The 21,940-nt window shown below is 40.8% G+C and overlaps 1 pseudogene; it reads left to right on the top strand.

Moving 5' to 3' along the window:
• Positions 1 to 18,930: 18,930 nt before the first annotated feature.
• LOC122433841 lies at positions 18,931 to 20,547 on the top strand (annotated as a pseudogene).
• Positions 20,548 to 21,940: the final 1,393 nt, after the last annotated feature.

Raw genomic sequence — 21,940 nt, 5'->3', positions numbered from 1 at the left:
TCATGAATCTCCATCCATAGTTCTTCAGGCACTCTGTCTATCTGATCTAATCCCTTGAATCTGTTTGTCACTTCCACTGTATAATCATAAGGGATTTGATTTAGGTCATACCTGTATGGTCTAGTGGTTTTCCCCACTTTCTTCAATTTAAATCTGAAGTTGGCAATAAGGAGTCAGCTCCAGGTCTTGTTTTTGCTGACTGAATAGAGCTTCTCCATCTTTGGCTGCAAAGAATGTAATCAATCTGATTTCGGTATTGACCATCTGGTGATGTCCATGTTGTTGGAAGAGGTTCTCATGTTGTTGGAAGAGGTTGTTGTCAGAGATTCCAGGGCAGCTTGGACAGGGCGCACAGATGCTCATATGTGCGTCCCTAAGCAACCCTAAGCATCTTTTCTCCTAACCTGAGAAGAGGCTCCAGTAGTTGCATCACATGGCCTTAGTTTACTCTGTCATCTGAAATCATCCAGGTTCCAGTTTCAAACCTGTGTCCCCTGCATTGGCAAATGGATTCTTAACCGTGGACCACCAGAGAAGTCCCTAAACTTCTCATTGACCATGAGGCTCCTCCCACCTGTTAACTCTGCGTGGAGGTTGGTGTCCATCTGCAATCCTGCACTGCTGGCCACTCGTTCCCTCAAAGATAGTGGAGTAGAAGGACGTTTGCTCATCTTCTCCTGCAAGAACTCCAAAATTACAACTCGCTGCTGAACAACCATGGACAGGAGCATGTTGGATCCTGGAACAAAAGGAATTGGGAAAATGTGCGTGTTCAAGTCAGGGGGAATACAGAGAGACAGATCTTTAAGGGGAATAAGTCATGGAAAGGAAATATTTTTGAGAAATCTGGGGAAAGGTTGCTTAATTTCACAAGGTTGTTTATGACTGACATCCCATAGTTATTTCATGAGCATAGGCCTCTGTTGATAAAAAAAGAGAGAGAAGAAAAGAGCCAAGTACATTAAATCTGCCTTAGGCACATGGATTGTCCTTAGGCATTAAATGGCTTCTTTAGAACTGTGGCTCCTGGGCAAGAGGTTATTTTCATGACTACTGTATTTCAACAATTGCATTCTTCCTCCTTGGATTTTGCCTTGGTTTTCAGATAGTACTCTCAGGAATCTTGAATACTAAATTACTAGGGTAACATGATTATTAAATGTGTTGCTATAATTTTACTACTCTATTTCTTTTCATAGAAAACACAGTATTTTTGATGATGAACAAAATAATAGAAGAGAAAAACAATGCAAAAAATGACTACTTACAAATATGGTTGGTTCTCAAAGAATATGTCTCAAGTAGGTATAAATATAGCTATACATCTGCCAAGATTGTTCCATCAGATGTGTTGTGTGGTGCAAATTAAGAAAGTGACATCTCTAATGAGACAAACTCTTGCAAAAATATTCCCTGACCTTAGAGTTTTCATTGGGAAATTTTGCTAGTAACACTTTCACTGAAGGAGGTTATATGACTTAACCAGGTCAAATTTGATAACATTTATAGCCTTAAAAGTTTAGAGTAATTGCGCTGTCATTGGCCTGGAGTTATTATTAGGGAATGATAGGGAAGGCAGAGAAGACTTGATGTAATCATAAATTTTCAATGTCCCTCTCCTCTCTATTGGGGTATGGAATTGAAAACCATTTGCCTTGCATAATTTAATTAACCTGTCACTTTATTTTGGAGGCTTACTAATTCATGATCCAAAAGGACTGATTGATGGAGCATTGTGAGGACAAAAGCTAGATGTTGAATAGAATTAACTAGCATAAGCATAGCGTAAGAGTAGAATTATTTTTGAATTAACATCAATTATAAAATGAGTTCAAAAGATTATTTACTGCTTAAGCTGGAAATTCTGTGGTTTATTCACCTGAATTTTTAGAATCTGACTAGAGTTCCCTGATATTCCTTACTGAAGAGTTAGAGTAATAATTAAATGTAGTAACGGCAATCTTTTAATTGTGTCAATGATTTACCTGATATTACATTAGTTTCTATTTACATATATATTTTGTATTCTCACAAAAGTTGCAAAATGGAAATTATTATTATAGATTATCAAACTAAGGTCAAGGAGTTTTTATTCCAAGTTAGTTTACAAAAAAGTTATTATGGTGCCAAAAGAAAAATGAAGAATGTATGAAAAATGAAAGAACAGTCACATTTGCATTTGGGAGACTATTCTTCAAAAAATTTTAAGTGCTAAGAATCAATTGGGAAAGGTCTTCCAACTATCAATTTTCTAAACAGTATCAAAGAGATAGTCTCTTTTATCAGAAAGTTATCTTGGAAGCTATACAGACACATGTTCTTTAGAAGCTGACAGCATTTATAAACAAAAGAAGGAGACTGAGTGATAAAAAGAGCAGACATGTTAGTTACAAGGGAAACAAAACTATAAACTTGGTCTTTGAACAATAGTCTTTTCCTTGTTTAGGGGGATAGGAGTGTATGTATATGCCTAGCATTTGTGGATGTGAATGGTGATGAAAATAAAGCCTGATGCTGTGAGGAATAATATTGCATAGGAACTTGGAATGTTAGGTCCATGAATCAGGATAAATTGGAAGTGGTCAAACAGGAGACGGCAAGAGTAAACATCTACAATTTAGGAATCAGCAAACCAAAATGAACTGGAACGGCAAATTTAACTCAGATGACTATTATATCTACTACTGTTGGCAAGAATCCAGTAGAAGAAATGGAATAGCCCTCATAGTCAATACAAGAGTCTGGAATGTAGTTTTGGGGTGCAAACTCAAAAACTACAGAATGATTTCTGTTCATTTTCAAGGCAAACCATTCAATATCACAGTAATCCAAGTCTACACCCCAACCAGTAATGCTGAAGAAGCTGAACTTGAACGGTTCTATGAAGACCTAGGAAAGGAAAGCTATACCCATTTGAATGCAGAGTTCCAAAGAATAGAAAGGAGAGATAAGAAAGCCTTCCTCAGTGAACAATGCAAAGAAATAGAGGAAAATAATAGAATGGGAAGACCTTCTGGAATGAATACCTCAAAGAGATGTCCTTTTCATTATGGGGGACTGCAGTGCAAAACTAGGAAGTTAAGAGATACCTGGAGTAACAGGCAAATTTGGCCTTGGAGTACAGAATGAAGCAGGGCAAAGGCTAACAGAGTTTGCCAAGAGAATGCACTGGTCATAGTAAACACCCTCTCCAACAACACAAGAGAAGACTCTACATATGTACATCACCAGATGGTCAATACTGAAATCAGATTGATTATATTCTTTGCAGCCAAAGATGGAGAAGCTCTATTCAGTCAGCAAAAACAAGACCTGGAGCTGACTGTGGCTCAGATCATGAACTCCTTATTGCCAACTTCAGATTTAAATTGAAGAAAGTGGGGAAAACCACTAGACCATACAGGTATGACCTAAATCAAATCCCTTATGATTATACAGTGGAAGTGCCAAATAGATTCAAGGGATTAGATCAGATAGACAGAGTGCCTGAAGAACTATGGATGGAGATTCATGACATTGTACAGGAGGCAGTGATCAAGATCATCCCCAAGAAAAAGAAATGCAAAAAGGCAAAGTGGTTGTCCAAGGAGGCCTTACAAATAGCTGAGAAAAGAGAGGTGAAAGGCAAAGGAGAAAAGAAAAGACATACCCATTTGAATGCAGAGTTCCAAAGAATAGCAAGGAGAGATAAGAAAGCCTTCATCAGTGAACAATGCAAAGAAATAGAGGAAAACAATAGAATGGGAAAGACTAGAGATCTCTTCAAGAAAATTAGAGATACCAAGGGAACATTTCATGAAAAGTTGGGCATAATAAAGCATAGAAATGGTATGGACCTAACAGAAGCAGAAGATATTAAGAAGAGGTGGCAAGAATACACGGAAGAACTGTACAAAAAAGATCTTCTTGACCCAGATAACCACAATGGTGTGATCACCCATCTAGAGCCAGACATCTTGGAATGTGAAGTCAAGTGGGCCTTAGGAAGGATCTCCACAATAAAAGCCAGTGGACATGAAGGAATTCCAGTTGAGCTATTTCAAATCCTAAAAGATGATGTTGTGAAAGTGTTGCATTCAATATGCCAGCAAATTTGGAAAACTCAGCAGTGGCCACGGGACTGGAAAAGGTTAGTTTTCATGCCAGTTCCAAAGAAAGGCAATACCAAAGAATGCTCAAACTACTGCACAATTGCACTCATCTCACATGCTAGAAAGTAATGCTCAAAATTCTCCAAGACAGGCTCAACAGTATGTGAACTGTAAACTTCCAGATGTTCAAGCTGGATTTAGAAAAGGCAGAGGAACCAGAGATCAAATTGCCAGCATCCTTTGGATCATTGAAAAAGCAAGGGATTTCCAGGAAAACATCTACCTTTGCTTTATTGACTATGCCAAAGCCTTGACTGTGTGGATCACAACAAACTGTGCAAAATTCTTCAAGAGATGGGACTACCAGAACACCTTACGTGCCTTGTGAGAAATCTGTATGCAGCTCAAGAAAGAAAGTGAAGTCACTCAGTCATGTCTGACTTTTTGTGACCCCGTGGACTGTAGCCTACCAGGCTCCTCCATCCATGCGATTCTCCAGGCAAGAATACTGGAGTGGGTTACCATTTCCTTCTCCAGGGGATCTTCCCGACCCAGGGATTGAACCCGGGTCTCCCGCATTGGAGGCACATGCTTTAACCTCTGAGCCACAAGGGAAGCAAGCTGCAGTTAAAACAGGGCATGGAACAACAGACTGGTTCCAAATCGGGAAAGGAATACATCAAGGCTGTATATTGTCACCATGCTTATTTAACTTTTTGCAGAGTACATCATGCAAAATGCTGGGCTGGATGAAGCACAGGATAAAGCACTTCAAGATTGCCTGGAGAAACATCAGTAACCTCAGATACTCAGATGACACCAACCTTTTGGCAGAAAGTGACAAAGAACTAAAAAGCCTCTTGATAAAAGTGAAAGCGGAGAGTGAAAAAGTTGGCTTAAAACTCAACATTCAGAAAACTAAGATCATGGCATCCAGTCCCATCACTTCATGGCAAATAGATGGGGAAATAATGGAAATAGTGAGAGACTTTATATTTTTGGGCTCCAAAATCGCTGCAGATGGTAACTGCAGCCATGAAGTAAAAGACACGTGATCCTTGGAAGAAAAGCTATGACCAACCTAGACAGCTTATTAAAAAGCAGAGACATTCCTTTGCCAACAAAGGTCCATCTAGTCACAGCTATGGTTTTTCCAATAGTCACGTATGGATGTAAGAGTTGGACTATAAAGAAAGCTGAGCAACAAAGAATTGATGCTTTTAAACTGTGCTGCTGGGGAAGACTGTTGAGAGTCCCTTGGTGAGCAAGGAGAACAAACCAGTCAATCTTAAATGAAATCAGTCCTGAATGTTCATTGGAAGGACTGATGCTGAAGTTGAAACTCCAATACTTTGGCCACCTGATGGGAAGAACTGACTCCTTGGAAATGACCCTGATGACCAGAATCAGGGTCATTCTGGGAAAGATTGAAGGTATGAGGAGAAGGGGACAACAGAGGATGAGATGGTTGGATGGCATCACCAACTCAATGGACATGAATTTGAGCAATCTCCAGAAGGATAGGGAAGCCTGGAGTGCTGCAGTCCATGGGGTCGCAAAGAGTCGGAAAAGACTGAGCAAGTGAACTGAGCTGAACTGAGCACTCATGCAGGAGGTAAAGAGAGGGTTTTAAGTGAACAATATGGGTTGAATGTGGCTTCCCAGGTGACCCCAGGGGTAAAGAACCCTCCTGCCAATGCAAGAAATAGAAGAGATGCGAAATTCAATCTCTAGTTTGAGAAGATCCCCTGGAGGAGGGCATGGCAACCCACCCTAGTATTCTTGCTTAGAGAATCCCATGGACAGAAGAGCCTGGAGGACTACAGTTCATAGGATTGCAAAGAGTTGGACACAACTGAAGTGACTTAGCATGCGTGCATGAGTTGAGTGGGGCTTTCACATGTGCTAGAAAGTTCTAGTTATTCTTTCGTATTCTTGCAGGTCATTATGGGTGGAGGCAGGGAGTGAGCTACAGGTAGGTGGATCACATAATTTGTGAGCAGAGCTGTTGGGATGGTTAACCTCTCATCACTTGCAGCAATTACTATTTTTAGACCAAGATAATAGGGTAGCTATTATCTTGGTCTAAAGCATATTTAAAAACAGAGCACTTTGCCGACAAAGATCCGTATAGTCAAAGCTATAATTTTGCTATGTTGTGGATGTGAGAGTTAGACCATAAAGAAGGCTGCGTGCCAAAGAATTGATGTGTTTGAATTATGGTGCTGGAGAAGACTCTAGAGAGTTCCTTGGACAGTGAGAAGATCAAACCAGACAATCGTAAAAGAAATCAATCCTGAATATTCACTGGAAGTACTGATGCTGAAGCTGAAGCTCCAATACCTTGGCCACCTGATGTGAAGAGCCAACTCACTGGAAAAGACCCCGATGCTGGGAAATATTGAAGGCAGGAGGAGAGGGGGAAGGCAGAGGATGAGATGGTTGGATGGCATCACTGACTCAATGGGCATGAGTTTGAGCAAATTCAGGGGAATATTGATGGACAGGGAAGCCTGGCATGCTGCAGTCCATGGGGTCAGAAAGAGTCAGATGTGATTTAGTGATTGAACAACAACAACAATAACCCCCCTACCCTTGCCTCCATCCCATTCCCATAGTATACAGCAGTGCTTCCCAACTTTTTTGACACCAGGGACCAATTTAGTGCACGACATTTTTTGCAGGGACTGAAGTGTGTGGGGACAGTTTTGGGATCATTCACGCTCCTTACATGTATTGTGCACTTTGTTTCTATTACTTCCAGGCCAGAATACTGGAGTGGGTAAGCCATTCCCTTCTCCAGGGGATATTCCCTACCCAGGGATTGAACCCAGGTCTCTTGCATTGCAGTCAGATTCTTTACCATCTGAGCCACCATGGAAGCTCTCATTATTATCACATTGTGATATATAATGAAATAATTATGCAGTTTACCATAATTAAGAATCAGTGGGTTCCCTGAGTTTGTTTTCCTGAGCTCAGATGGTAACATGAACCCACAGGGTGTGGTTTAAACACAAATGAAGCTTCTCTGGCTAACCTGCCTCTCGCCTCCCGCTGTGTGGCCCAGTTCCCTGGGAGGAGGCCAATACCTGGTAGAGGGCACCCGCTGGGCCCACGTTTGGTTGTGCATCACCCCTCACAGTAGGGGATTCATGGTACCAACACAACATAGATGCCAGGAGCCCACACCCCTCTCTCTCTCTAGGTCATGCTTGGGTACCAGGGTTCACAGAATTTCTTGCTTACCAGTCCTGGGCCTGATTCTAGGGCTCTATGAAGCTTAGTATATTCCCCTGAGGATGGATCACACTACATATGTGATCATCTTTATGTCTAAGAGATAGTCAAAGGGAGGCTGTGCACAGACACGTGAATACACATGAATGTACGTGAGGCACCTCTGGATGTGGGATGAACAAGATGAGAAGTACCCCAGGTAGAGGTTAACACTGAGATGTGTTTTTTCCTCAACTCTATGTTTCAGCACAGAATTCCGATTAAGATCCTATCCCTCCACAGCATTAGGAAAACTTATTTGTCAAAGGAGAAGAATAGACCTAATTCTGTTAAAGACATTGTGAGCTTTGCTTATAGCATCCAAATAGTCAAACAATGTAGGTGAGATTCCCTTTGTACTCAGCCTGAAGAAGGGAAAGTGTTAGTCACTCAGTCATGTCCAACCCTTTGAGACCCCATGGACTGTAGCCCGCCAGGCTCCTCTGTCCATGGGATTTCCCAGACAAGAATACCAGAGTGGGTAATCTTTCCCTTTTCCAGGGCTAGGATCTGTTGATATTGGGAGTGGACACACCAAATTCTCTAGATGAAATTTTTAAGTTTACATTTGCTAAGAGCATAGCCTCTTTCATCCTTAGCATTTAGTACAATGTCTGATGTGTAGTAAGTACTCAGTAAAGATTTGTGGAACAAAAAACTAAATTTAACTCATTCTTATAAACTGAGTGATGAAAAATCACATTCTGGAGCAGAATCTCTTGGAGTGGGAGATGAGACCTAATATTTTCTACAACAACAGAGAGTAGATTGCTTGTGTAAATCACTTAGCAAATCCACAGTAAATGTTACCTACCCTTGTTAATTATACAATCTATAGATGATGAATTCTAGAGATTTCATCAGTTGAGACTCCGTAAGTATAGTTTGTGTAGTCACATTAAAATATGTGATCAATTTCTTAACATCACGAAAGTTCCCATGAAAAGATTTCTTGCCACTTGAAAAATTTAACATCTATACCAATTGGTGGGTTCCAGCACTTGTCAAACTAGTTATTTGATTAACTCTACAGCTGTGACATCCTCAGAGCAGGCATAAATTTTATTTTAAACGATAATAAATGAAACGATTTTGTTGCCTTCATGTTCTAATCTGCCTGTTCGACTTTTGTTTTCATTTGTAGGATTCATCAGCACACTCAGTCTTTGATTCCTGAAACACCCATGTAGGAATCTTAAACACACTGCATGCTGAAACCAGCAAAGACTTTGATTAAGTTACAAAACAGAACACTGTACTATACATAATTGGCCTTTGAATAACATAGATTTGAAGTGCCTGGGTTCACTTATATCCATATTTTTTTTCAATAGTAACTATTAGAGTAGTACATGGTCTGTGGTTGGTTGAATCCACAGACACGGGGTAACCACAGATATGGAGGGCTGACTACTAACTATAATTGAATTTCAACAGTGCAGGGGGTTGACACTCTTAACTCTGACTTTGTTCAAGCATCAACTGTATATTTGATAAATGAATGAGGGAATGAATCTCTTTGTTAAAAGAATTTGCTCAAAGAGTGCAGGATCTATGCATTAGCATGTCCAGATTTTTCCTTAGTTTATCCCTAACAAGTAGCTGAGCTATAATTATTTCAGACCTCTAAAAAAAAAAAAAAAAAACAAAATACCTTAACTGGGTTAGATTCATGTATACTGTTTTCCATATAAAAAGTCAATACCACATTTGCCTATTTGAACAATGTTTCTGTAATAAAACAAGGATTACAACGGACTATGTTTAATCAGAGAAACCCTCGCCTCTCTAGAAAAGTGTGTATAGCAGTGGTGGGACAGAGAATTTTATTGGAGTATTTGACTATGTAGCTTGAGTTGAATCTCTTTTTCTTTAGGAGGTGACATAACTGAAGCCTATCCATTTCCAAAGAATGGTGATTAACTCATTGTAGGAGACAAGTGAAGTCTACTGATGTGTTTTTCTTATGTGGGGTCTCTTTCATTTTTATTTCTATTTCTCTTCCTTTCCTTGACTTTAATTTTAATTATACATACCACTCAAAATCCTTTTGCAAATGGCAGGACACAAGTACTATATCCCACAGTATAAACTCACCAAAAGCAGGGGTTTTGATACATTTCCAGTAGCTGTTCCAATGCCTGCATCTAGTGCTCTTGTCAAATGTATGTAGGCCATGAGAATGGGCAGGACATTTAATATATCAGAGAGAACCAAAATTCTAGTAAGGGATTGCAAAATCTAATAAGATTGCAAAATTTACATAAGCTCTAATTTTACAGGGAGAAATTATATCCTGGGCAAGAGAAATCAAATTTCAGTGTCTCCTAAGCCCATGCCATCTAATAGCATTACTGACTGAATCAGTGCTGTTTACTTTACTGGCACAACCTGTTGCCTGGGCACAGGCACAGGGGATAGAAATAAAGAGGCCAGTTTTCTGGAAAATTATTTGTTCAGTGTCCTCTGCCACCCCAAAAAAAGAGTGAGATATTCACCAAAGAGATATTTAAATATTTAAGAGAATCTAGCTTTGATTTATCACAATGAAAATTGAAGCTAAGTGGGAAAAGTACATTTGGCATCATCTTTCTGGATGCTACTCCCTTACATTCCTAGAAAAACATCCATTTTATTTCATATATACTTTCCCATAGTTCACGCTGAGGAGTTGCATTCTTGCTGCCCTCCTGAGGAGCAGTGCTCACTGGGTATCATCGTGGCATCAGTAGACTGGAAGAGATGATCACAGCCAACTGTATCGTGATGAAGGTGAAAGAGGAGAGTGAAAAAGCTGGCTTAAAAAACAACATTCAAAAAACGAAGATCATGGTATCCAGTCCCATCACATCATGGCAAATAGAAAGGGAAAATGTGGAAACAGTAACAGATTTTATTTCTTGGGTTCCAAAATCCCTGTGGACGGTGACTGCAGCCATGAAATTAAAAGATGCTGGCTCCTTGGAAGAAAAGTTATGACAAACCTAGACAGTGTATTAAAAAGCAAAGACATCACTTTGCCGGCAAAGGTCTGTATAGTCAAAGCTGTGGTTTTTCCAGTAGTCATTTATGGTTGTGAGAGGTGGACCATAAAAAGGCTGAATGCCAAAGAGTTGATGCTTTTGAACTGTGGTGCTAAAGAAGACTCTTGAGAGTTCTTTGGACAGCAAGGAGAACAAACCAATCAATGCTAAGGGAAATCAACTCTGAATATTCATTGGAAGGACTAATGCTGAAGCTGAAACTCCAATTCTTTGGCCACCTGATGCAAAGAGCTGACTCATTGGAAAAGACCCTGATGCTGGGAAAGATTGAGGGCAGGAGGAGAAAGGGGTGACAGAGGATGAGATGATTGGATGGCATCAACAACTCAATGCATATGAGTTTGAGCAAACTCTGGGAAATAGTGGAGGACAGGGAGGCCTGGTATACTGCAGTCCATGGGGTCGCAAAAAGTTGGACACAACTGAGGGACTGAACAACAACTGGTATAATACTATATTCTTAGCTTTCACATTATCTCATTTGGTCCTCACAATACCTATGCAATTTAGAGAGAATAAATGTTACTCTGCTGAACTCAGAGTTGAGAAAACGGATGCTCAGAAAGATTGAGGCACTGGTTCAAGTTAACACTATTGCTAAGACAGAAATGTGGCTCTGGGTCTTGCTATCTGTCTGGTTATGTCCTTTATGACACAATTAAAATGAAAATTAGTCTTAAAGGAGGAAGAAAAGCATGTTGCATAGTTTGCAAAAAAGGAATGTTTTCCTGAAGATTCTGCAAGAATGAAAAAGGAGGGTCAACCTAACTAAAGTCCTTAAGAAAACAGTATAAATATTAATACTATCTAAGGCTTTCCCCAGTTGCATACTGTTACAATTTGAAAACTTTAATCCAAAATAGATTCAGTACTTGTGCCGTATTGAACCAGCAATGCCATAGATCAGATGAGTATTTTTGTCTTCAAAAAGTGACTTTGTATTAAGCCAGTAACAAAGGTAAAGTTAATTTATTCTTTCTCTCAAAAAATGTGAGATGTGCTCATTTTATTAATAAAGTAGGTATGCTAAATATACTTACTACATGTCCAGTAATCGTCTAACTAAGTTTATATATTTTTAACCCACTGAATCTTCACAGTAGCCATAGGAAGTTAGTCCAATAATTATGCCTATTTGACAGATGAAGAAATTGAAACATACACTGGGTAATAGATTGCCTGAGATCAAAGAACTAGAAACTAGCAGAGGCAGAATTTGAACTGATCCCATAGTCTTGATTTTGAACACTAGGCTCTAACGTCTCTGGTAGAAACTTTATAAGTGATAAAATTTCTTAGTGATGAGCTTCCTCTCACAAAATTTACTGCCAAATATAAAACACAACATTTTATTTTGCATGCTTCCTACTCTAGCAAAGCAAATACAATGGTGTGGTCATGGTGATTTCAGGATCAAATGATACAGAGCAATATGAAAGGGCCCATTTTCACTTGACCTTCTGGGCACTCCAGATGTTAAGGCCTATTGTTCTCTCATATATTTCTTGATGGAAATCTCTAGGAGGAGATAAAACAGTGATGAGACCATAGTGACTGCCTGTGGATCAGGTGAAGTCAGTTAGCTAAAACCTCTTGAAAGTAGAGATTGAATTTCTTATATGAAAACTTTCATCCAGAGACTGTCCTCTCAAAATTGTTCTTTGTAAACACCCACAGAAAAGTACAGATAAAGGGTCTAAAAGGAAATATAAGAACATGACATAGAAGTTACCTCTAATTGGTAGAGCAAAAATGGATGTTTTTATATTTATGTCTTAAAACTTTTCTAGAGTACTTGCATGTTGCTTTTAAAATTATTTGGAAATTAATATATGCACATTGCTTTAAAAATTATAAAAAATATGCAATAAATTAATTGCTAAGACAATTAACCAGAAAAAAGAAATGGTAATTATGTGATGTAATATGGGTATTAGCTAAAGCTATGGTGATAGTCATTTTGTAATATGTAAGTGTATCGAATCAACAGGCTGTCCACCTTAAACTTACACAATGGTATGTGTCAATTATATCTCCATGAAACTAGAAAATAAATGAATAAAATTAATCAATATACTTAAACTTGTCACCAAGTCTTAAAAACATGTTTTCCTTAAGGTACTGTATTATCATTTGAGGTTGATTGTGAATCAAGAACCTAAACATATAGAATTGATAATTATAAACATCTATAAAAGCATGAGGAAACTTTTTCTATAAAGAGCCAGATAATAAATATTTTACACTTTGTAGACCAAAAATCTCTATCATAATTATGCAGCTCATCTCTTGTAGCATGAAAGTAGTCATAAACAACATGGGAAAAAATAAACATAGCTGCTTTTCAATAATTTTATTTATAAAACCAGGAAGCTGGATGGATTTGGCCAGCAGGTTACAACGTTGACCCCTGTATAAAATACTATGTTCCAAGTACAGAGTTACAAACTATTCAAGCTTGAGGAAAGTAGAAGATGGAAAAAAGAGAACCTATATGATCAGCATTGTTTTGTAACAGAAATGAGCAAAGCTCACAATAACAACAGGCAACATAATGTCAACTGATAGAAGAATGAATGAATAAATTGTGGCATATTCATTCAATTTATGCATTGCTGTGTGTTCTGTAGTTTACAACGAATGAAAATGGAAGAACTGAATTCCATGCACCAACACAAGTGAATTTAGCAAACCAATTCTGAGCAACAAAGGCAATTGGTAAAATATATACAGTATAATACAATTCTTATAAAATCTAAAATCATGCTAAAATAATTCTACATATCTTTAGGGATGCATACATATGTATTAAAAGTGAAAATGTATGCATTTTCACTTTAGATTTTTTTATTTAAAAATTAATATTAAAAAACAGTATTATGACAACTTTAGGGGTGATGGAGGTAGGAATGAGATCAAAGAGGAGTTTCATATTTTAAATAGGATACAGGATAAATATTAATATTAAAATAAAATAAAATAGAGACCTAGTTTGAAGATTCCCCAGGCAGACAAAACCAGCAAGCAAAATTTAGTTTATTTCATCAACATGAGCAAAAATTATTTCTTGTATATGTGTCTGATAATCATAAATGAAACTTAAGTCACCTTTTTAAATAAAATGAGATAATCACTTTTAACCAATTCCCTGCCATCTGGGAATCCCCACTGTAGTAACCAATCATTCTGAAGGTTAAACAGCTTTCTCATTTTCACTTTATAAGCCATCCCAGAACATGATGCCTCTGAACTTCTTATCAGTTTCAGGTTTGAAGCATCCCTGTTCATGAAAGTTTATTTCTCACTCAATAAAATATTCATATCAAGTAAAGCTCTCTGAATTTTCTTCTATCATCAGTGTACAAATATTTTATGAGTGAGGAAATGTAAGGAAGAGTAAAGAAAATAAATTCAATAGTCAAAAGATGAGATGTCCTCACAAGTTTGAAAGATTTCTGGAGTGGAAATGCTGGATAAAGGGAGCTAGAAGTATAAGAGATGGAAGTTAGAAGTCAGACGCCTAGTATTGACTGCAGAGATGTAAGGTTTAGGGTGGTAACAAAATCTGTAATAGATCCACAAAGTGGATGGTTGTAATGTGGAGAAAAAGATCATTGCTATTGAGGAGGGCACAAAGCTATAATACAAGGGCTGCTGTGTAGGGAGATCCTCTCCCTGGAATTTGAAATTGATCAGAATGATAACAGAGTGATAAGGGGGAAGAGGACTGTGGTCCAGTTTTCGTGTATTCGTAGGTATAGTCTATAAGTCTATGCTGACAGTAAAAAGCAGGAGCAACAGGGTAGCGTCTGATTTTAAGATCTGTGTTTTTGGTTTAATTGCTTTTGTTTTGTCTTTATAAACAAAGAAGAGAAAAAAAAAGAAAGTAAAAGAAGAGCAAGGAGGACATAAACACCTGCTGGTCCAGGCACATGGTGGCGGAATGGAGGAAACTTTACTTGGTAATACTCCAAAGAAAGCAATACTCCAAGGGAGTTCAGTTCAGTTCAGTTCAGTTACTCAGTCGTGTCCGACTCTTTGCGACCCCATGAATCGCAGCACGCCAGGCCTCCCTGTCCATCACAAACTCCCAGAGTTTGCTCAAAACTCATGCCCATCGAGTAGGTGATGTCACCCAGCCATCTCATCCTCTGTTGTCCCCTTCTCCTCCTGCCCCCAATCCCTCCCAGCATCAGGGTCTTTTCCAATGAGTCAACTCTTCACATGAGGTGGCCAAAGTACTGGAGTTTCAGCTTCAACATCAGTCCTTCCAATGAACACCCAGGACTGATATCCTTTAGGATGGACTGGTTGGATCTCCTTGCAGTCCAAGGGACTCTCAAGAGTCTTCTCCAACACCATAGTTCAAAAGCATCAATTCTTCAGCGCTCAGCTTTCTTCACAGTCCAACTCTCACATCCATACATGACCACTGGAAAAACCATAGCCTTGACCAGACAGACCTTTGTTGGCAAAGTAATGTCTCTGCTTTTTAATATGCTACCTAGGTTGGTCATAACTTTCCTTCCAAGGAGTAAGCATCTTTTAATTTCATGGCTGCAGTCATCATCTGCAGTGATTTTGGAGCCCAGAAAAATAAAGTCTGACACTGTTTCCACTGTCTCCCCATCTATTTCCCATGAGGTGATGGGACCAGATGCCATTTCAATTCTATCTAGATCATGAAGACAATGTCCAGGAAAGGGATTGAGGCTTGTTAGAGGCAGTTGCTGTTGACTTTGTCCATAGAACGTGCAACAACTCACTTGTGTGGGAAGGTGTGGGGAACTGGGATGGGATGGAAATCAGGTGGCTCGATCACATACTCAGCAGTATATATACTGGGATACTGAAGAATGACCTGGGAAACTTGGGCTTCTAACAGTACTGTGAAGCATGATGGCCCTAGCCCTGGCCATGTCTATAGGAAGGGAAATAACTGATTTAAGTTAAACACCCTGGTAAGTAGAGAAAGAAGATAAGCTTTGTCAGCTTAGAATTCAAATTTTTCTGCTTTCCTCAGCTCTTCTGTCATCACTCTTCAACACCCAACTCTACTCAGATCAACCCACTTCCTCCTTGTACACTGATTCAACTATCACTGTGGTATCTCTTCTGTTTCTCTATGAAATTGAGATGGTCTTTTAGATCTTGGTTTTCCTTTTGAATCCCTGACAATACCTAGCAAAGTGCTGGATACACAGTGAATGTTCAATAAATATTTGATGGATTGGGCTATAAATTTCATTTGTCGAGGTTATAACCAGCACTTGGGCACTCAAGATATGGCTATAAATTGGAAGGCTAAGGATCCCAGCTTTTATTACAAACTTTTTCATGTTTAAAAGAAAATCTTGGGTTGCAAAGATTTAGCCATTACTCTTGCTTCCTTCCTACCTCTTCACGATCTAAGATTTATAAAAACAGAAGTAGTTGCTGTGGAGACAGTTGCTGGGCCCTAGAGGAGCTATTTGAGAATAAAAGCAAGAACTGCTATAATATTCAATAGCAAGACTCTACATTAATTTTTTTGCCCTTAATGATAAAACTGAAAATAGAATACCGAACAAAAATGTCAGGTACTGTGAACTCACTCTCTTTGTGGCAGAGTTGATAATCTGAGCCATACCAGTAGATGCTACCTCTTGTTAAGATACTGAAATAATTCCACACTGGTTATGAAATAGCCATTACCCCTGGACCTGCCCCGAGACCCTCCCAATGGCTTTAGCTTCCCACTGCTTGCCTCTGTATCCTCCCCATTTCCTCCTAATCCAGCAACTAAAGGTTAATATCCAGTTAAGCATAGGTTTAGTTAGCACTGCGACTGTAGCGGACACACCAGTTGTTCAACATGGTGAATTTATCAACTATTAAAGATAGTGCATATCATTTCTGACTATATTTGTCAGGTGTTACAAACAAGAGTCCTATATACATGATTTATGTGGTCTTCCTAGGATTTTGCATTCTTCTAAAGTTGTCAATTAACATTCAAAACTTGAGTGACTTCAAGGGATAACCCAAATCTTTAGCTCTTCTCCCCAAAATTGGAAATCCTGGCAACACTGGGCTTTCATTTGAAGAAATTCACAGAGCAGAGTATGAGTGCCCCCTTTACATGCTGCATACACTGTCTACTCACCAGGCTTCCTCACATTTCATTGTTTACCCAGTGGACTGTACTTTTTCATGTAACTAGCTTCCCCTGTGGATGTTTAAGTGTCTGGGCCCTGCTCCACAATAGCCCCAAGTCAGATTCCCTGGGGCCAGGTTTGGTTCCAGATGTTCTGGGTCATTTGGTGCAACACCAGCTCCGCGTGGGTACACTGCTGCTCTGCCTCCTCCCTCTTCCAGGTCCCTTTTGCACCCACCAATTGTAACAGCAACTCACCTCCCTTCTCTTCTTATTCAGGATGGCATATCCAGACTTTGCAGACACGAAAACCTTGTCTATGGTGACTCCATCCCTAAGTAGTTGCAGACAAGATCTAGAATTGAGAAGCATATACTCTAGTCTTGATGTGTACCCCCAATAAAAGATAGGAATGAAATTTTGTGATCTCTGCCATATACATATTTTCTCTGTAAGTAAAAAATTACTATTTATGGGGAAAAACTGCTGCCAGCAATTATGCTGCTATTTTGGGGGAGAAAGTGCTCCAGCAGGTCCAGGTGCAGGGATTCCACCTGCTCACCTACAACTTCCCCCCTTAACTGTGACAGCTATCTACTACTGCTTGAATTTCCAGCTGTAACTGATGATAAACCATAGGGAATGTTCGAACACTACATTTAATCAGAAGTCTTGCTTCAGTTTTCTATTCCACATAACATACCACCCAAAACATGGTGGCTTAAAATAAACTGTTGATTTGTTCATAATTCTGGGGCTCAGCAATGTGGGCCAGTTTGGCCAGGGTCACTCATGCCCTTATAGTCACCTGGCTGCTCAACTCTGGTTTGAGATGGCTCCTCCCATATGTCTGACAGGCAGAGCGTCTGGGTTCTCTCCCACATGGTGGACCTGGCTTCTTGACATGGTGGACTCAGAGAAGTATTCCAAGAGGGGTTGAATGGACGCTTCAGAGTTCTCATAACATCACTTCCATTACATTCTACCGGCCAAAGCAAGTCATAAACCCAGCCCAGACTCTAACCACCAGGAACTAGTCTCCAGTTTCTCACAGAAAGAGCTGCAAAGTCATAGGGTGTGGATTCAGGAATGAGAGGAGTATCAATATTACTGCCTTCTGTGCAAACAACCTGCTATATTCCTGTAGCTAGAAGGGACGAAGGCTTGGGTTCTACTATAACAGAAGAGAGGAATTATGATTAAAAAAAAAAAAAAAAAAAACCTTTCAGACATATTGGGATCATACACATTGGAAAGTCCCTAGTCAAATGGAGTGTGGAAAGATGAGGAAGCTTCTGAAGTTGAGAAGTCCTGATTTGGAATTTATCAAAGAAATTATAAAAGTGGGTGGAAAAGGGGTGGGAATAAGAGCAGATAGTGAGGGCAGGAGGATTTGAGAGGAAGAAGCCCAATGGGAGAACCTGTTTCTTGAAACAGATGTCAACCAGCTGCCACAGTGGAACCCAACCTCATTCCTTCTGTCTCTTTTTAAAGCCTGGACTGTGTTTTCCGATCAACCCACCCTCTTTCCTCTCACTTTCAAGTGTAGGATCTCTGTGTCTCAGACCTGATTACTATGGTATTATCCAAACAACTCCTCTAGATGTTCCTCTTTTGGTATGTCCTGTGTGTCACACCTGCTTGGCTTAATTATTTTTTTTAATATTTTTATTTCTTTCTGAATGAGTAAAGTATGTTCATGTTACAAAATTCAAAAAGTACAAAAGTTACACAGACAAAAACCAGAGACAGAGACGCAACTTGTTCCTAAAAAATGGCAGAGCCTGGATTTGAATGCAGGCTGACGTGGCACCCATGCTTTTGACCATGGATGGCACTGCTGAGCTATAAAATCAGGGCTTCTCATCAGTTCTGCTCACAGAGAAGTTAGAAATTACATTTTCCTCCATCAAAACTAATAAATCGACCTTGATTAGTGAGAGAGAAGAGTACATACCTGCACTCTTCTTGCCTGAACTAATAAATAAGACTTACAAGTGGTCAGCATTGTCCCTGTCACAGAAATATGAAGACACCAAACACTACTTGTTGTAAGAAAACATGATGTATTAATTTTGGCAACACTTGTACACCATGTCATGCCAATAAAGACAAGGGAATTGAAAGCAGAAATTGAAAGCTGGATGTGACCTGCTTCTATCAGCATCTCTGGAGTCAGTATCAAAGACGGAGGAGGAGAGGGGGCCTTTGGGAGGTGGGTGATTAGCTCCAAGGAGAAAAGAAGGTCCTCTGGCTTCTCTCCCCATGTCTAACTAACCTTCTTACTTGAAAACCACCTTGGAGGAGAGACCTCTGCCATTTGTTCTTCACCATCTCACTTAGGAAAAGAGACGTAGGAAGGGCCCGCCCCTCTGGGATCATGCCCCCGGAAGTGCAGTGGACCCACGCGTAGGGGCTCCGGAAGCAGTCGCTAGTCACTGGTTTCACGGCATGTGACTCAGCACGTGGCTGAGTTCTTGGCCCCCAGGAACCTGGAGCTTTTGGCCTCGGTTACTGAGGCGGTGTCGTCCCTGACTATCACTGACCCATTCGTTGCAGCCTGCGAGAGTGTCGCCCCGCCGTCCGGCCGCCCCCAGCGGCCCCTCGGAAGGGAGGTTCATCTGCTCCTTCCCCAACTGCAGCGCGGATTGCTCCAAGCCAACAAGGCTTGGAAGCTAGAACGCGCACCTACGCAAGTATAAGGGGAGCGGGGAAGAGACCCTATGTTTGTGACTATAAAGAAAACTGGGCGCCGAAGAATTGATGCTTTTGAACTGTGGTGTTGGAGAAGACTCTTGAGAGTCCCTTGAACTGCAAGGAGATCCAACCTGTCTGTCCTAAAGGAGATCAGTCTTGGGTGTTCACTGGAAGGACTGATGCTGAAGCTGAAACTCCAATACTTTGGCCACCTGATGTGAAGAGCTGACTAATTTGAAAAGACCCTGATGCTGGGAAAGATTGAGGGCAGGAGAAGGGGATGACAGAGGATGAGATGGTTGGATGGCATCACTGACTCAATGGACATGAGTTTGGGTGAACTCTGGTAGTTGGTGATGGAGAGGGAAGCCGGGAGGCCTGGCGTGTTGGGGTTCATGGGGTCACAAAGAGTCGGACACGACTGAGCGAATGAACTGAATTGAACTGATGAAGGGTGTGTCAAGACCTTGGTCAAGGAGTACAGTCTCAGCCACTATGCCCTGCTTCACACCCAAGAAAAGCCCTTTGTACAGCTAGCAGCTGTGATCAGAAATTTGACACAAAATAAAACTTGAAGAAACATTTTGAACGCAAACATGTAAATCCAGAAAACACATGCATGTAGTTTCAAAGGTAGTGAGAAGACCTTTAGGAAACATCAGCAACTGAAAATCCACCAGTGCCAGCATGCCAAGGAGCCGCTGTTCAAGTGTGCCCACGAGGGATGTGGAAAACATTTTTCCTCCCCCAGCAGTCTGAAGTGGCACAGAAGGTCCACGAGGGCTGTATCTGTCAAAAAGAATGTTCTTTTGTGGCAAGAACATGGACAGAGCTTCTGAAACACATGAGAGAGACCCATAAAGAGAACATAATGTGTGGCGCGTGCCAGAAAAACGTTTAAGGGCAAGGACTTCCTGAAGCAGCACATGCGGATGCATGCCCCAAGCGGGTCGTGTGCCGGTGTCCACTGGAAGGCTGCGGCCACACCTACACCACTGTGTTCAACCTCCAGAGCCATATTCTCTCCTTCCATGAGGAGTGGCGCCCCTTCGTGTGTGAGCATGCTGGTTGTGGCAAAACCTTTGCCATGAAGCAGAGCCTCAGCAGGCATGCTGTTGTGCGAGAACCTGACAATAAGAATATCAAAGTGAGGCTGTCTTGTGAGAAGTGGAGCATGGCCTCTCAAGTCAGTGGATGCCTCCCTCCTAAGAGAACACAGGGCCTGGTTGTGACTTTGCCCAGAAACGGGGAGCTGCGGAGCTGCATGGAAGGCCACGTGCTTCCCATGTCACCATGCTGACCGCAGCCGCACACCCGACTGTGCTGTGTGGAGGACCACAGACCAGCCAGCTCGGTTTTCTCTCCCAGAAGCACATGTTTGTTGAAGTCACTGCGGCAGGACACCAGATATTCCAAATTTCTCTTCTTTCCCTTTTCAGAGCGTCTCCTCTCGGGGTGCCCGGAGCTGCTCTCCCTCCGTTTTGCTCTAAGGAGGAAGAACACACATCACAACCTTGCCCCTTCCAATGGGCTGCGGCCTGGATGAGAAGGTTGCAATTCCAGACATGGTCTGGACGAATCGATTACACGTCTCCTCCTAGAAGAGGAAACAAACTTCAGTTCAGTCTCTCAGTCATTTCCGACTCTTTGCGACCCCATGAATCACAGCACACCAGGCCTCCCTGTCCATCACAAACTCCTGGAATCTACCCAAACCCATGTCCATTGAGTCATTGATGCCATCCAGCCATCTCATCCTCTGTCATCCCCTTCTCCTGCCCCCAATCGTTCCCAGAATTAGGGTTTTTTCCAATGAGTCAATTCTTCTCATGAGGTGACCAAAGTATTGGAGTTTCAGTTTCAACATCAGTCCTTCCAATGAACACCCAGGACTGATCTCCTTTAGGATGGACTGGTTGGATCTCCTTGCAATCCAAGGGACTATCAAGAGTCTTCTCCAACACCACAGTTCAAAAGCATCAATTCTTTAGTGCTCAGCTTTCTTTATAGTTCAACTCTCACATCCATACATGAAAAACCATGTATGGAAAAACCATAGCCTTGACTAGACGGACCTTAGTTGGCAAAGTAATGTCTCTGCTTTTTAATATGCTATCCAGGTTGGTCATAACTTTCCTTCCAACGAGTAAGCGTCTTTTAATTCATGGCTGCAGTCACCATCTGCAGTGATTTTGGAGCCCCCCCAAAATAAAGTCTGTCACTGTTTCCACTGTCTCCCCATCTATTTCCCATGAGGTGATGGGACCGGATGCCATGATCTTAGTTTTCTGAATGTTGAGTTTTAATCCAACTTTTTCACTCTCCTCCTTCACTTTCATCAAGAGGCTTTTTCGTTCCTCTTCACTTTATGCCATAAGGGTGGTGTCGTCTGCATATCTGAGGTTATTGATATCTCTCCTGGCAATCTTGATTCCAGCTTGTGCTTCTTCCAGCCCAGCGTTTCTCATGATGTACTCTGCATAGAAATTAAATAAGCAGGGTGACAATACACAGCCTTGACGTACTCCTTTTCCTATTTGGAACCAGTCTGTTGTTCCATGTCCAGTTCTAACTGTTGCTTCCTGACCTGCATACAGGTTTCTCAAGAGGCAGGTCAGATGGTCTGGTATTCCCATCTCTTTCAGAATTTTCCACAGTTTATTGTGAGCCACACAGTCAAAGGCTTTGGCATA

Source organism: Cervus canadensis, chromosome 33, assembly GCF_019320065.1.
Source record: "Cervus canadensis isolate Bull #8, Minnesota chromosome 33, ASM1932006v1, whole genome shotgun sequence".
In the NCBI taxonomy this organism is placed as follows: Eukaryota; Metazoa; Chordata; class Mammalia; order Artiodactyla; family Cervidae; genus Cervus; species Cervus canadensis.
The sequence above is the reverse complement of the archived record's forward strand: the minus strand, read 5'-3'. Positions and strand labels throughout refer to the sequence as shown.